The 18,232-nt window shown below is 34.9% G+C and overlaps 1 pseudogene; it reads right to left on the bottom strand.

Annotated features, from left to right (window-relative positions):
- The window catches only part of LOC132500625 (integrator complex subunit 10-like), a 91,662-nt pseudogene extending 73,827 nt beyond the window's left edge, over window positions 1–17,835 (bottom strand).
- Window positions 17,836–18,232: the final 397 nt, after the last annotated feature.

Genomic DNA, 18,232 nt, shown 5'->3' on the forward strand with positions numbered 1-18,232 from the left:
ATATGCATCATGATTTTTAATGGCTGCATAGAATTCCACTGTGTGGCTATTACATTATTTAACCAATCTCCTAACAATACAATTGCTAATTTTTCACTATTAATTTCAATACTGTTTTTGATACATGTGAAAAATTGCTTTTCTGAAAATTATCAATTTATAATTCCACAAGTAGCATATGAGAGAGCATACCTACCCATTCTCCCACCAACACTGAATTTACGTTTTAAAAACCTTTTGTCAGCTTAGTAGATGGAAGACATTTTTTTGATATTTGTATTTTCTAATACTCTTTACATTAAATGGAAAATTATAAAGAAGAAAGTATCACTCAAAATGCTGCCATATAGACATAACTATGTTAAAATCCTGGTGCTAAAAAAAAATCTTGCTGCTTAGCCTTCTGAAAATTTTCAATGCATATATGCATATGAGTTTTAAAAATAAATTGGACTATACAGTTCATGCTACTTTTCACCAACAATATATTCCTCTAAAATTTTTTAATGAGAAAATGATGTTCTATTGTGTGTATTTCACGATTTCCCTATTGTTGAATATTTATGTTGTTTCTTATCTTTTTGCTATTATATAATAACACTGTGATGAACATCCTTATATAGAGTGTTGCTCACTTGTCCAATTACTTCCTTAATATTCTTCTCTGAAAATGGAATTGTTTGGCCAAAAATTATGCATATAGTCACATTGTCTCTTATAAATACCAATTCCTGCCTTTATCAGTACTATATACAAATATCCATTTCCCTACACTCTAACAACACTAGATATAACAATATTTTAAACTTTTACCAATAAGATAGGTGAAATATATTTTAAAGTATACACCTTAGATTCAGTGAGATTGATTATTCTTTAATATTTATTGACTATTATTTCTTCACTTGTAAGTTGCCCTCTAACGTACTTTGCCCATTTTTTTTATTAGACTGTTCATCTTTCCTATCTTTCCTTTAATGAAGAATTCTTTATATATTATAGGATTTGTCTGATACATGATTTTTACTTGACTTTTAATTTTGATTATGGTGATTTTACTAAGCTAAATTTAAAAAATAAGTAGAAAAATCTACAAATCTCTTTTGATATCCTTTCTGTTATAGGATTTTTCTTCACCCTAAAATTATTGAACTATTTTTAAAAATTTCTTAGAGTGTTTCCTTTTAAACTAGAAGTCGGTCATTAATTCATTTAGAGTTTTTCTCTTTTTTTTCTGCATTTTCCCAAATCCATTTTAACCCTTCTACTTCCTCTATCAATTTGAAATATTTTCTTGTATATATATATGTTCTCTCAGTAGTGTTTAAAAATAAATATTAATAACAGATAGAACATGTCCCTACAGTATTTAGTCTATCATATACATTTTGGAATACTTTTGCCTCATTCCAATTTTAAATCCATTAAGATTTTCAGAGACTCTACATGAAATTTATAAATTTAGTGAGAATCTTTAGCTCCATAATATTGACCTTGCTAATCTAAAAAAGAATTCTTCATTTAGTCAAGGATTCTTTCATGATGCTCATGAAAAGTTTACATAATTTACAGTTATTTTACCCATTTACTTTTTCTTTTTTTATTAATTTTTATTGGATTATAGTTGCTTTTCAATGTTGTGTTAGTTTCTGCTGTACAGCAAAGTGAATCAGCTATACGTATACATATATCCTCTCTTTTTTGGATTTCTTTCCCATTTAGGTCACCACAGAGCATTGAGTAGAGTTCCCTGTGCTATACAGTAGGTTCTCATTAGTTATCTATTTTATACATGGTAGTGTATATTTGTCAATCCCAATCTCCCAATTCATCCCATCCCCTACATCCCCGCTTGGTATCCATACGTTTGTTCTCTACAACTGTGTCTCTATTTCTGCTTTGCAAATAAGTTTACCTGTATCATTTTTTCTAGATTCCACATATAGGCGATATTATACGATATTTGTTTTTCTCTTTCTGACTTACTTCACTCTGTATGACAGTCTTTAGGTCCATCCATGTCTCTGCAAATGGCACAATTTCGTTCCTTTTTATGGCTAAGTAATATTCCATTGTATATATGTACCACATCTTCTTTATCCATTCTTTTGTTGATGGACATTTAAGTTGCTTCTATGTCCCGGCTATTGTAAATAGTGCTGTAATGAACACTGGGGTGCACATATCCTTTCGAACCATGGTTTTCTCCAGATATACACCCAGGAGTGAGATTGCTGGGTCATATGGTATTTCTGTTTTTAGTTTTTTAAGGAACCTCCATACTGTTCACCATGGTGGCCGTATCAATTTACATTCCCACCAACAGTGTAAAAGGGTGGAAGACCTACAATAAATAGACATTTCTCCAGAGAAGACATGCAGATGGCCAACAAACACATGAAAAGAGGCTCAACATCACTAATTATTAGAGAAATGCAAATCAATGCTGTTGTTTATTCTCATTTTTTTTGTGTATGGGGTTATTATGAATGAGGTTTTTTCTGTATATACATACACAGATATACATACATATATGTGTATTTAATTTTGCATTGAAAAATGAAACATTCATTTTAAAAAGTTACAGGGCTTCCCTGGTGGCGCAGTGGTTGAGAGTCTGCCTGCCGATGCAGGGGACACGGGTTTGTGCCCCGGTCTGGGAAGATACCACATGCCGCGGAGCAGCTAGGCCCGTGAGCCGTGGCCACTGAGCCTGCGTGTCCGGAGCCTGTGCTCCGCAACGGGAGAGGCCACAACAGTGAGAGGCCTGTGTACTGCAAAAAATAAATAAATAAAAATAAAATAAAAAGTTACAGAAAATGTAACTACTATTTATAAAGTGTTCACTCATTGAACCACCACTGAGGTCAAGACATAACTTCTAAGTGTTCTAGAAACCCACTATGTGCCCCTCCCCTACCATGACCCTGTTCCTCCTCCAAGATGGTCAGTAACTTGACTTGTGATGATTATTGCCTTGGCCTTATGTTAGAACTATACATCTGTAAATAACACAGTGTAGTTTTCCTTCTTGTTGAACTAAAATAATCATTATATTTTCTGGTGTAATTGATTTGTTACTTTTATACTGTAGCTGATACTCTGTTCAATATTTTAGTTGATGATCTTTTTTTAAAGAAGTAATTTGTCTTATATCATCAGTAAATTATGTTATTTATCTTTTCCTTTCCAGTGTCTATAATTCTTATTTAAACCTATAGGGTCGTCTTTTCCAGCTCTTAGTCTGATAGCATTGGTTAGAGCTAAGGCAACAATGATAAATAATGGCAATAGTGAGAATTCCAGGTTTTTTTCCTGAAAAATGGCCATACGTTTATTGTTTTGTCATTATTACCATACAGTGGTTGTTTTGAGGTATATGTTTATCACGTAAAGCAATATTATTTTATTCCTATTTTCTGAGTTTTTTTCAGAAAAAATATATAAGTATTATCATGTGGCATTTTAGTCTCACTCAAGGCAATTGCTTGGCTTTGCTATTTTAAGTGCTAAATAAAATTTGTAGAGCTATTTGGAGAGAAAATTTATTTTATACTATTGGTATTGCCACCTGGAAACATAATATTCCCTAACTTAATATTCTTCAGGAAAACTTACAAAATTATGTACAAAAGACTTACAAAATTATGTAAGTCTGTCAAGTCTTGCTGAATTGTACACTTAAAAGTGGCAAATTTTATTTCATGTAAATAATGTCAATGTCACTAGTAAATATAAATTTATACCTTTTTAAAAACTTTTTTTCTTTTCTTTTCTGGCCTGATAATATTGACTAGTACTTTTAGAATTATAGTAAATAATAGTGGTAACAGAATGACCCTAGGCTTTTTCCTGATTTCATGACTTGTGTATCCACTGTTTCACTATTAGTTATGATGATGGACTGTTGGTTTGGAATAGAACGTCCTTACCATGTTTACTAAGTATATTATATTCTTGTTTTGCCAAGTGTTTTCACAAGCAATATCTGCTGGCACATAACTATATGATCATATGGATTTTTAAATTTGGTTTTTGAATAGGATAAATTATATTAATAGATTTTCTATGTTAAATCATCTGTGATGCAATACTGGTAAAAAATATGCTTGCTTTTTATGTATTGTTTTTTAAATGTGAGACTTCAGCCTCTATTTTTAAGAGTGAGATTAAGCACTTGTTTTCTTCTTTGCTCTATCTTTATTAAATTCTGTTATTAGAGTTTTAATTAATTTATGAAATAAATTGGGAAGTTTTCCTTCTTATCATATGCTTTGAAACATTTTAATAAAATTGCATAAATTCATTGGATATTTTAAGATAATTGGCTTTTGAAACTACCTGGGTCATTCACCTTCTTGGGGGTATTTGACAAATTTCCCTAGTTCTCCTAGGATTATTGAGTTAGTTTTGTTAATTTGTATTTTCTTATGAGATTGTTTATTAGGGATGGTTTGTTTTTGCCAAGATTTCCTGCTTTGTAAGAACAAAGCTAAATTGATTTAAACCTGTTATTCTGCTATAATTTCAAATATGCTCTGCATGTTTTGTTATATTGTTAGTGTTTTCTCTTTTTTATTAAATTAAGCTTACCAGAGTACATCCTCTTTATTGTTTTTTTTCAAAGAGGCAGCTATTACATTTATTTACCATTTTCTGTAATTTCTTCTTATATTTTAGGTTTTTATTTCTATTTTTCTAGCTCCTATTTTTAATTCCTAGTATTTGTATTCATTCTTTTTATTTTATAGTAAGACATTTAATTATGACAAAAAATAGCTTTGACCACATTCTATGTATTTTAATATATAGTTCTTTTTCTGAAAGACTGTCTCTTAAACAATATAATTATTAAGAGTTTTATTTCCTCAAAAATTGATTTTTTTCCTCATTATTTAAACAGTGGGGAGATAGTAAAGATTTTGACCAAGGAAGTGATATGTTTAGATCTATAGAGAAGTACCTGACAGCATTATGGATAATGTATTGCAATAAAGTGACACTTAGGATGAGGTTTAAGAGGTTATTGCAAAAGTTTTCAGAAGAGGTGATGACTGATATGTGCAAAAGTCACATTGCAGAGGGGTGATCAGTTGAAGGAAGGAAAGATGAGGAAGCAGTGAAAGTCTGATCCTAAACTTAACCAGACAAGCAGGGTCAGCTACATCTGAGAGTGTAGCATTGGTTAACCTGATAACCAATGCTCAGGTCAACAAGAGCTGAGTGGGGGCTTTGGAAGAGATTGAGAAGTAGAGCCTTGAAATTTTCCTGGCACTATGAGACCATAGCCACAGTTGCTATTTTAAGACATCAGACATGGCTGATAGGTAATTTGTGAGGGTGGTGATTCTAGATTATACATAAAGAAGATAAGCTCTATTTGGAAGGAAAGAAATTGCACTTAGGTGGAATTGTTCTATGAATGACTTAACATGGGCGTGTTTGTATTAGGAGAGGAAAGCATCAGTGATGAGGGAAGTTCTGTTTGGAATCCAATAATGGCATGATGCCTTAAATCCCGGAACTTCTGGTCCATCATCCAAAGGCAAACCTCTTCTTCATCTGGACTCTTCTATATTCTCATCCATATACTGCATTTTCTTCACTGAACCCCATTCCACCATTCTCCTCCTCTTGCCTCATTCTTGGTCAACGTATTCATTTATCTTTACCATTTGTACATTTTATTTAAAAGCAGCAACCTATTTAAAATAGTTTATTCTTAAAAAAATACACGTCCATAATAAAGAAAATTAAGCAAAACCAGGACATATAAGATAGCAAGTGTTCTCCGTACTCTCCCCCCTATATCACCCATCTCAGTTCACACAGGCAGACACTGTTAATGACTCGCTGTATAGCCTTCTAGACCATTGCCAATAAATAAGCAAACCCAAGAAAAAAAATGTTTTTCAAAAATTACATTATGATATACATACAAACCTATAACTTTCTTTTTTTACTTAAAAATACATTTTGGACTTCATATTTATAGTGTTTATAAGATCCTCCTCTTTCTTAGATATTGTATCATGTTCCATTATATGGCCGCATTGTAATTTTTAATGAACATTTATGTCATTTCCTTTTTTTCTTGTTATTATAAAAAACCTTTCAGTACTTTGAAAACTTGGCAAATGCTCCTTTAGGATAAATTCACATAGTGGAAATGATGGATCAAAGGCTAGGCATATTTCAAAATTTCAAAAGACATTGTCAAAAGTTTATATCAATTGAGACCCCAGCAACAGTTTAGGAGAACACTAATGTCCTCAGATTCACTCTAGCTTTGTCAATATTTTTAATGATTAATCTATTCATTCTAAGTCAGAAACCTCTACAGAGAAATAGTGTCAGAAAGACAAAAAGTCTTGCATGGTGTTCTCTCAATTAACAGTGTGGTTAGTGCTTTAACTTTTGTAAAGAGCTTTTATATATATTATGCCACTAAATCTTCAAAAGAATTTTTTGAAATACATTTTTTCATCTTCACTTCATATAGGAGCAAATTTAGGTGTGAGAAGATCAATTACTTGTTCAAAATCACACAGATGCTAAGTGGTTGACTTGGAATTCAAACTCTGATCACACATAACAGTTTGATAAAAATGGATATTTAAGTTCTGCTATGTTGTATTCAGATAACTGATACCATTTTGACTTGACATTTTTTCAACTAAACATTATACTACCTTAAAATGAGTATATTTTACTTTTTTGAACATCCTTATATATTTAAAAATTATTATTCTCTCTTTAAATATTCTTTTAGAGGCTTAGTAACAAAACATAATACTAAGTTGTAGAGAAAATTTAACTTTCAGAGTAGAGATGCCTACTTTTTTTGATGAAAGCCAATGAATAAATAAGGTATATACTAAATACTAAATACTAAAATTTTCTCTGCAGAGACGCTTACTGACATCAGTGATAAAAGAATTTTGGGTCAGAGAGATATGGATTAAGAACTGTTTCTGCTACTTTCTGTCTGGCTGACTTTAGGAAGCTTACTTAACCTCTCCAAGCCTCAGTTTATACATCTATAAAATAGAGATATTAATTTACTTACCTCATATTGCTATTACGAAGATTTAAAAAGGTATCCTATGTGAAATGGTTATTGAAGTGCCTGGCACATAAATGACATGCAATAATGCTGCTGCCATTATTATTATAATTATTATTGTTGTGGCTGCTAATATCATAAGTAATTTTTTAGAGACAAACATATTTCAGAATATTAGGTATTCCCATAAAGATTGACTGTCTTTCCTATGTTACAGAAACCACCATTTATATATGTTATTTTTCCCTTCCTTTAGAATGTATAATTTGTTCTAATCCTGACATGTTAAAGCTTCAGTGGACCTAAAAGATTATTTAGTTATACAAATAAAGACATTTAAGACCAGACCTCTTGAGAAATTTTCCAAAGTCACACAGATTCTTGCTGCCAAAATAAGAATTTGATTCCTGGTCTCTGTTCTTTCTCCTTAAGGTTAATTAATTTATTTTTAAAATTACTGTGCATATTTAAAATATTTTACAGTAATTTCTAAAATTGTAAGCCAAATATTGAAAAATTTCCTTGGCACCACTGGTAGTTGAATACATATCTCTCCTGATTTCATTGAAATGAATTTCCTCCAGTTCAGAAACTGGTGAACTTTTGCCCTCTGTTATGCAAGTTCAGTTATTTTTAAGGAAAGATGACCAGACTGCAACTCTGGTAATTGTGTCAACTTCTTCAATAATACAAAATTTAATTCATTTTTCATTTGTCATATATCTTGTCTCTGTGATATTACAGACACTTAAAAGCTTCATCCAGTAACTAGTTCAAATTAAAAACATTTCCATGCCTGCATGTAAATTGTGCTGCAACTTTGTAATTGACTAAAATTATTATCTTACTATCATAATAGTAACTCAAGAAACTTAGACAATAAAATAGAGAAATGAATTGTTTATGGAAGTAAGTAAAACTGGATACTTGTTCTGCCTTCATACTTTAAAGCACTGGTTCTCTGCCTGTACACCCTTAACTATGGAATAAAGTCACATACACACAAAAGCGATTGTTGATCTGTACAGTGGCTGCCTTAAAAACAAGCTGGCTTCTAACTTTAATTCAACAGAGAAAATTTTAAGCTCCAGCTGGTTAGACAACTATCCATTGGCAAATCAGAAAAAATAATTTAAAAATTTTACTTCAAGTTGGTTATTTGTAACTTAGGTTGTTTTTCCATAGAAGTAATGAGAATGATTCTTGGTCTGACAAGCTTCAGGAAAAAGCATAGTACTCCATAGATACCTCTAATATCGTCCTTATATTAATGTGGTCAGTGTGAGTCATATTTTCCCTATGGAAAATGAATTTACTTTTGAAGAGTTACATTCTTTATGAGGGACGTAAGTGATGGGATTCAGAATTTCCCAATGTTTACTTGCTTATTTTGGTTATCCACTCATCTGTTGTTGGCAACTTGAAACCATCAGTAGTTAAGACATTACCTCAGATTTTAAAGTTGAACATTTTGGTTTATATCTTTTAATTATAAGAATGGAATTCAAAGGATTGTATTTTCTGAGTATGTTATTGCTCTAAATTCGAATTCCACATCTTTTATTCAGAAATAATAAAGTGGGTTATAATGGAAGCAATGAAGGACATAGAATGAACATTATTTCCTCAATGTTTGTAGAAGAGATAAACAAAGGAATGCAGGGTAGGGATAGAGAGGAATGGAAAGATTACGATCAATTTCGTTCTTTCACAACATAATGTAAATGTATTGGGACCTTCTCTGAGACTACAGCTTGAAGGTAAAGTAGAAGTGTGAGGTTACTGAATGAAGTTTAGAGAGGAAAAGTTATTGACCCTGGAGAGTAATGGTGCCCTGAGACCCTTAATTAATCACGTATCTTTATCATAGGTGTGTCAGTTTCTGCCTCTACCCTTCTTTCTGCTACTGATATTACACCTGCCACTACTTCTGTCTCTTCTTTACCTCCATGGCTGGGTTCAGCTCAAATAGGGGCAAGCAGCGAGAAAGACCTTTCCTTTCTAAGGTAAATTATGTTGACATTAGAGAAGGCCTTTTAATAAAATGTCTTTAATTCACCCACATGAACTTCTTTAGAGTTTTCTTGGTTAAACTTGGCCTTTTGCATTTCCATGTCAAGTTTAGAATCAACTGGTCAATTTCTTTCAAATATCTGGTAGGATTTTGACTGGTAAAGCATTGAATCTATAGTTCAGTTTTAAGAGATAATTGATATGTCTGCAATAGTTTATCTTAATAATGTGTTCTATATTCCTGGTAATTCCTATTAGCTGATTACCCTTCTCACTCCTCCCACTCCAGTCCATAAAAGAGTGAGCTATTCCATGCTCATTATTTCAGATCATCAACACCAAAACAGAACAGAAATCAAAGTTGTCAAGTTTTGGTTTTGGAACTCATGACAGAGCTAACAGTGTTGAGAGAAAAGGAATTTAAATCACAAGAAACTAGGTTTTTTCAAATTTCAAGTTCTTAACGTTAAAGGACTCAAAGCAATCAAAGTTTATGCAAAAAAACAGTATTTGGAGTAAATAGATGAAGAGCCAGATGGTCTCACATCCAGTCTAGATAAAGATTTCATGGGTGGTGCAAGAAAATGGAAGAGAAGAGTGAAAGGGCTCTGAGGTGATGAATCCTTGAGAAGGGACTATGTGCTCAGCTCCTCCCAGGCCAAATCCCAGAGTTCGGGTGAACCAATAGAACCCTGGTAGATTTACAATTAAAAAGACAATGTGACTTGTGCATATCTTTCTGGGTGGAACTCTGAGAAGTAGCCGGACTTATAGAGTTCCCAATACTTAGCTTATCAGAGGAGCAGAAAGAAAGGGATTTCTAGGCAGATGGGCCTGAGGCACTGCAGAGTCCTTGAGCCCCTCCTGGTGAGGGTGAATTTAAAAGCCCTCTCATTCCTCATCCTCTGAGAGGAGATTGGAAATAGAAAAGATTCCAGACCTGCAAGTCCTTGGTTGTAAGCCGAAAAGAGTGTTTGTGTTGAGACCCCCTTAAAGAGACTGAGAATAGTGGTTTGAAATAGAACTTAGTTCAGACATAGAAAAATAAGAAAATTTACATGAGTTTAAAATACTTTAACAATTTTAAATTTTATTAAATTTATTAAATTTTACTTAACTAAAATTTATTTTGGGGCCTAATATTTATAGATAATTATTCCACATATTCTTGGCTAAGACAGAAATTTCTTGTTCTTGAATGGGAATATAATACAGTAAGCATGTCAAGTTGCCCCAAATTAATTTATTAATTTGGAAAAAGTCAAATTATCTCTACCCTATAGCTTATGACAGAATGCATTCAAAATGTGTTATAGAGTTAAAATGATAACACTATACAATTATTAGAAAATGTGGGATGTGTTTATCTGATTTTGAGTATGCTTTTCAAAGCTTAAAAAGAAAACGGAAAGAAAAAGATTGATGGGCATTTGACTATCTAAGAAATCTAAAAATTCATAACATAAAAGTAAAATCTAAATCTAAAATATTATTGACATAAAAATAAAATTCACCATAGGTAAAACTAAAAGCAAAGAACCACCTGAAAATAAATATTTATAACATATATCTAACAAGAAAATGAAAAAACTCATTTTAATTAAAATGCAAATTTAGTGTCGCAGTCTTTTCAATACCAAATTGGAAAAGGCAAGAAATAGATTAATACTAGATATTAAGGTTTGTAAACATGCAATCTCACAGAGTAGTGATGATAGATAATAAAAATATCTGATAATCAATTTGGAAATGGGTATCAAATGCTTTTAAAATATTTACTTCATTGATTAATTCAATATTCTAGGAATATAGTTTAAGAAAATAGAAGTACACATCAGACTGTAGTATTATGTGATAGAAAAAGCAGCAGTAACTTAAATACCCAACAATAGGGGATTAGTTGAATATTTTATAGTGTATAATATTTTATATAGTATAGTATAGTAACAGATTCTACACTGCTGTGTAAAAAATCACATTTATATAATCAGTGATGTGGGAAAACTCTCACAAAATATGTGGATGATTAAAAAGAATATGTTGATGTTGATATATGATAGAGCATATGATCCCAATTTACAAAATTAAATGTAGAGAAGCTCTTTTACCTGACCTCTACTTAACAGAAGCATCAAATGTTCCCTCTTTCTTTTGTAACTTATCTTTACTGATGTCAATACTTATGGAGAGCTGGCAGCTCCCTAGGATAGTCACATTTTTATTACACCTGTTGATTTATATATAGATTTGGAGTCAGATGTGTTTTTATATCTTAATATCATTTTCCTTGGTCCTATAATTACAAAGCCTAATTACAGATTAAAATTAGTGAAGAAACACTTATTTATTAATTAAATTAAACTTACATATCATGTATGTATAATTTTTAAAGGTTCTGTACCTTATAAAACCTTTTTCTGATTAACCAAAGACTGCTGGCTATCAGATAGAAGTGATTCTACTGCACATGTGTGTATAGAAAAAATCTTGGGAGTCTTAACACCAAAATGTTTTAGTAGTTGTCTCTTGATAGCTATCATTTGTTTTTTTCTTCAAACATTTATTTTTCAATTTTCCTAGAGTGAAAATGAATTACTTTGATCACAATTTAAAGTTATTTGAAACAAAAAAGGACCTCTCCAACCCCTCCCCCACAAAAGGTATTGGGCTTTTTGCCTAAATATGGGGTCATTGCCATTGTGGTTCCAATGTGGTGTGAGCTTCAGATGTTTGCTTCCATACCATTGGAATCTCCACCTATTCTGTGTTCTGATAGACACAGCTAAAGTTGAGACAATGCATCCTGAGTTTTTTTTAAGTCTAGCAACTACGCAAAGCTCATGATGAAAACAAGCATCCATTACAGCAGGCAAATTGTACTTAGTGCCCAACAAATGTTCAGAACCAGGGTGTGAACGATCATCCTTGTGAAGGATTGACATCTTGCAGGACAGGTACTTCCAGACCCTGCCCCAGCCCTCCAGGTATGCTTGGTTGGCAGCTTATTACAAGCAGGTCGTACACTAACTTATACCATGTGTTAGTTAGTTAGTTATTTATACAGTAACTTATACCACATATATACCATGTGTTTGTCATTCAGCATATAAATATCAGTCCTTTGCCTAGCACACAGTAACTCTGTAAATAGTAAGTTTTCCTTTAGAAGATTATGGGAGGGGTGCATGTAATAACAATACATTTTGTTTAGATGATAAACTACATGACAGTGGTTTTTAGGTCTGTTTTCTGTATAACTTCTCTGGACTAAACACAGATTGAATCATGTTGGAACTAAATGTTATTTAATGTGCTAGTGAAGTGTCTTCCATTTTGCATGAGTGCTTTCTGTCCATGGTGTAACATTGTGATGGCATATTCTTTCAAATTATATTTATATTCCCAGACCCTATTCCCTAATTTGCTTTTCTTTTCTAATGCCTTTTCTTCCCCTCTGAAGTCCATAGTATTTTAAAAAATACATATTCCTTGAGAAGATATTGAGCTTTTGCTTAGGGTCATACATAAAAGTGTTTGATTTAAATAATCACGGGAGTTAAATTGCATCTGCCAGGGAGTTCTACATTTTTGGCAGTTATAGGCTGCCTTTATACAGTTTAATGATGAAGATTTGACTTCGTTGGATTTTTTCTTCTTAGTAAAATGAATGGTGCATCTTTCTTTAATTGTGATCCTCGTCAACCATTTGGCCCAGTAATGGTATGCAAATTAAACTCTTTAAAAATTAATGCTAACATTTATTAAATAATGCATCATACAAAAAGGTAATTTGAAATTCCAAGTTAGACTCCCTATCTGCTCATGAGAAAGTATTTTTTGTGCCATCTTCCTAAAACATCTTTATAGTCTTTCTAAATACCTTGAATGTTTTTTCCAGTATTTTGCAAAATTATCACCATGGAGACTGTTCATGTAGACAGACTCTATGCTTTTCAATTTTGGTCTGTATAAACTCTCAGATTTTGAATTTATATCACTGCTCTGACTTTCTAAACTTAAAAGTGCTTATAGATGTTTCTTTACCACAATTTAAAGACAAGTGTAATTAAGGGGTATGTAAACTTAATTGTACAAGCTTACCTTCACTGTTGATTCTCAAAGCAGAATGTATATCATATGCTTGGGAATTCCCTGGCAGTCCAGTGGTTAGGACTTGGCGCTCTCACTGACGAGGGCCCAGGTTCATTCCCTGGTCAGGGAACTAAAATCCTACAAGCTGGGATGTGCAGTCAAAACAAAAACAAACAAACAAAAAGAATGTATATCACATTGCTAGTTGGACAACTGTAAACCTTATGTAACATCCCCACCCAGACAGCAGTGAACATAGCATTCAGCCTTGTACATTAGTGATTTTGCAAATTTGATTTGGGAATTTTAAATAATATTGTGACTATAATCGGCATAATCTGAGAAGAATGAAACTTCTCAGAGACAGATTTAGTGTGGTGTTAAGAACAAGAGTGGTAGAGTGTGACTGCTGGGTTTGAATGAATGCCAGTCCTATCAGGTCTGAGCTTTACTATCTCAGACAAATTCCTTAACCTTCCTGGGTCTCAGTTTCTTCATCTGTGAAAATGACATCAATAATAGTAGCTATCTCATAGAGTTGTTATGAGAACTATGAAACACTAATAAAGTACCGATCCATAGCAAGGACACAACAACTATTAATGCATTATTATTACCTTGAACATTTTTCCCTTCACTGAGAAAACGTTAGCAATATTACTTAAGTGAATTTTCAAAGGATTTGACAATAATTTCGATTTGATTTGCTAACCTAAGAGCAAGAGTCAAATATCTCTTTACTTTGCATTATCTATGGAAATAGAATTTGGGAAAGAATGTAAAATTCTTCATTACAGACAGCTGTTTCTTCCATTCGATGTGAATTACTAAAAAAGAGAGATTTCTCATGCATGTTTTTATTTCAACAAACATGCATTTAACACCAGCTCTCAATATATGCAAGGCTTTGCGCTGACTCTAGGCAGGGAAACATAGTAAGAGGAGATACGGTCCTTATCCTCAGAGTTATCCGGTAGTTAGCAACAGCCATCCTAATACATCAAAAGTTAATCATAAGATTTAAAAAAAAACCCAGACATTTCAAGAAGTTATAATAATGAAAAAAGTCATCATAAGATAGCATACAATTAAACATTTAAAAGATGATATAAACAATAAATGTGTTTGCTTATATTTGTTTGTTTAATAACCTTCTTGTTTCATAAATATGTAAAGATTCCATGCTAAGCGTTTAGATAGGAGTAAAGTGGTTGGGTTGGTCTACGAGGGCTTCATGAAGGAGGTGGACCTTGGGAACATTTTGAAGATTGAGTTCCAGGCAGGCTTCATCTCTTAGACTGTTCCATAAGTGTTAATAAGTGATCTACATGTTAATTTGGAGATGGGTATACCTTAAGGGCTCAACAGTTGCCATCATGCTTAATTACTGTTCACATCCACCCTGCAGTAAGCTTACTGAGCTTTCATCAAGAAGCAGGTGGAATTAGTAGTAGAAGATAGATCACAAGCTTGATCGTTTCAACAGTTCTATGTTTATTGAGGACCCAGTCAATCTCCCCCCACCTCCAAAACTCAATATATATCCCAGCCACTAGGGAGAAAGAAATGGATTCATTGTTGGTTCCTGGCCTCCAGCTGCTCACAGAACATGGAACAAGTATTTGTTCTGCTTTATAATACATGCAAAGATAAGAGTAAGCCAGAGGTGTGATGAATGGGGGAGTGGGTGGGAGTGTATGTGTCAGGGAAAGCTTCAGAGAAGAGCCAGGGTTTTTCATTCTCTGCATTCCTGAATAGAAGCCAAATAAAGTTTTAATTTGGGGTCAATTCAGAGTGCTTCACAGCTTTTTCCTTTCCACTGAATCTAAAGCTATGATCAGTGAGTAAAAATTGCAAAGATAAGTATCAATCAACCAGGAGTCTGTGGGACAATCTTTTTGATTGACACTTTGGTGTCCTTAGTTTGTTTCAAAAATGGATTTGGAAGATACTCTAAATCACAAATAATTAATAATGGATGTAAGCACAAACTGGTTCCCCCTACACTTAGGATATATTTTTTTCAATTGCTCATTTATTCTTTTATTTATTCAGTCATTCATGTATGTGCCAGACAGGCTCTGTACAAAATTTTTTGGTTGATTTGGGGACAAACAAGTACAATTTATTTCTTCATGGATTCTTTTATTTTTTTTTCAAATTTAGGATGATTTTATTTACAAAACAGGTTCTTTTGTTTTACAAAAATTACAAAATATGACAAAAATAGAAATAGCTTCTTGGACTGTTGGGAACTACTTCTAAGCAGCCAATGAGTTAAAACACCGATGGTCTTCTTCTTTTGAAGAGCGATGACTGCAACGCTCAGCGGCGCTTTATGTCTCCCCAGAGCCCCGCGACTGTGGGCTGCCTCTGGCGGGAGGGCCGGTGAGGCCAGAGTCTGGAGCAGCAAGATCTTCTCGTTGACGCAGAACCTGTGCAGCACCAGCATCAACTTCTCCCCACAGCGGGACACCTGGCGCTCCATGGCCAGGCGGAAGTCCTCCTTCAAGCCCTTGGTGATGCCCTGGGTGACCGTGTGGTGCTTGATCAGCATTCCTTGATTGGGCTATAGTTCCAGATGGATCTTCCCACCTTCCTGAGTTCTCAGATAGGCGAATTCCTCCAGCATGTTGATATTTGTAACATAATTGAAAAAATTCTCATATTGGAAGTTTCCTTGCTGGCAAATCTTATTGACGGCTTTCAAGAAAAGGGGGTCTCTCCCTACGGTCACTCCTGCTGAAGCAGCACGATCATGTGCCCCAGCACCATGTCGTCTCTGCTGAGAAGGCTCTAAGATTAAAACAAGCTAACATTAAGTGCAGGCAATAGGGCACGATAGCCTTGCTGGTACAAGGCCGAAGCTTCAGATATGAACCTTTTATACACTTGGGCTTTATTTTTGAGGGTTCTTCCTGTGACTTGCCTTCGTCCTGGATGGGAAGGACCATGTAGCACATCAAATCAAGGACTTGGGCCTTCCCTGGTGGTGCAGTGGTTGAGAGTCTGCCTGCCAATGCAGGGGGCACGGGTTCGAGACCTAGTCTGGGAAGATCCCACATGCCACAGAGCAACTAAGCCCGTGAGCCACAACTACTGAGCCTGCGTGTCTGGAGCTTGTGCTCCGCAACAAGAGAGCCCGCAACAGTGAGAGGCCCACGCACCGCGATGAAGAGTGGCCCCCACTTGCTGCAACTAGAGAAAGCCCTCGCACAGAAACGAAGACCCAACACAGCTAAAAATAAATAAATAAATAAATAAATAAAATAAAATAAAAAAATCAAGGACTTTCTCATAGGTCATTCTGTACTCCCCCAAGGCAAAGTGGAAGGTCACCAGCTGGATGAGTGCCCTCTGATGCTCCAAGGTCCCCTGTCCCGAGATCTGTGGCTGAGGAAGTGGTCCCTGGAGAGCCACCAAGTGGTGCAGGCTCGCTATGGCCTTTTTATATTGACCCTGATTGATGATCATATCATTGAGGAAGATTCTCAACCAAAGCCGAGTATCCGTCTTCCACGCCAAACAAATTCTTATAAATTCCTTGTCAAGGAATTCCAGGGAACAGAGCAGCTCCCAGCTCTCTCTGGCCAGCTTAAAGCTTTCCAACACCTCGATTGAGTTAGCAAGTTCTTCCTTATTGACAACAATGTGACAGTTCCTTCCTTTTGCTGAACAGTCTTCATCGTCCGAACTCATGGTTTTTTCTCTTCCCTCAGCTAGTTTCCTCTTTTTATGTATGTGTTTATTGCGATCAATTTCTACATCACCGTATACATTGGATATGTCTTCCAGAAGAACCAGTGGAACTTGGCTAGGGGCATTAGGACCTTGGAACAGAGATTGCTGTATGCTGTTGACATACTGAAATGCATTCTTAAAGAAGACCAACATAGCAGAATAAACCACTTGGTTTTTATATTTTGCATGAGCTTCGTTATCAAAGTTGTTCACGTATCTGCAGAGATCCTTCATTCTATGCAAAATATCACCATAGCTTCGTCTTCCTTTATCCATCTGCCAGTCACATCTCATTCCAACAACATTCAAAATCTTCAACAACCTCTCCCAAGGGTCCACGATCTGGGATGATTTTTCAGTCAGCCCCTCTGTTATGTACTTCTGAGAGCTACGTTTGTTCAGTGACATTAAATCAGACGTTCCTTGGGCACCTTGATGCCGACTCTCTATTTGAGTAGATCTAGTGACATAATTGATATTAAATTCAGCTGCTTTGTTCAAGTACTTATACACCAAATTGGCAGGCAACCGAACGTCATGGTTGTTAATTATTAGAGGAAGGACATCACACACAAATAATTTTCTAAAACAGTTAACAGGAGATTCTTGCTCTTCAATAGTTTCAGCCTCCAATAGTGCCTCCCCAAGGCCAACCCCATGCTGTACCACTGTTTCAGGGAATCGTCTCAAAAGTAGAACCAACATTTCTGATCGCTCCAAAGTGTTGAAGCATTGTTCTATAACCTGTAGTAACATTTCACACTGGACCCGACCAGGAAGAGTTTCAAATAAACCTGGATGTTGAAGTCGGCGGAGTAGAGGCTGCAGGCCATGATTAGCCAAGCCTTGGCAGCCCATAGGTCCTGCTGCACCAGCTCGCGGGCTCGCTGCACCAGGAACACGCAGTCGCCCTGGGCCGACATGACGTGGGAGGCCTTTTTTAAAAAATTAATTAATTAATTAATTAATTTTTGGCTGCGTTGGGTCTTCGTTGCTGCGTGCGGGCTTCCTCTAGTTGTGGTGAGTGAGAGCTACTCTTCATTGCGGTGCATGGGCTTCTCATTGCAGTGGCTTCTCTCTCTTGCGGAGCATGGGCTCCTGGCGTGCAGGCTTCAGTAGTTGTGACTCATGGGCTCTAGGGCGCAGGCTCAGTAGTTGTGGTGCACAGGCTTACTTGCTCTGTGGCATGTGGGATCTTCCCAGACCAGGGCTCGAACTGTGTCCCCTGCATTGGCAGGTGGATTCTTAACCACTGCACCACCAGGGAAGTCCTCTTCATGGATTCTTAAAGTCTAGCATTTTATACTTAGCTGTCTTACA

This window comes from Mesoplodon densirostris, chromosome 13, assembly GCF_025265405.1.
Source record: "Mesoplodon densirostris isolate mMesDen1 chromosome 13, mMesDen1 primary haplotype, whole genome shotgun sequence".
Taxonomy (NCBI): Eukaryota; Metazoa; Chordata; class Mammalia; order Artiodactyla; family Ziphiidae; genus Mesoplodon; species Mesoplodon densirostris.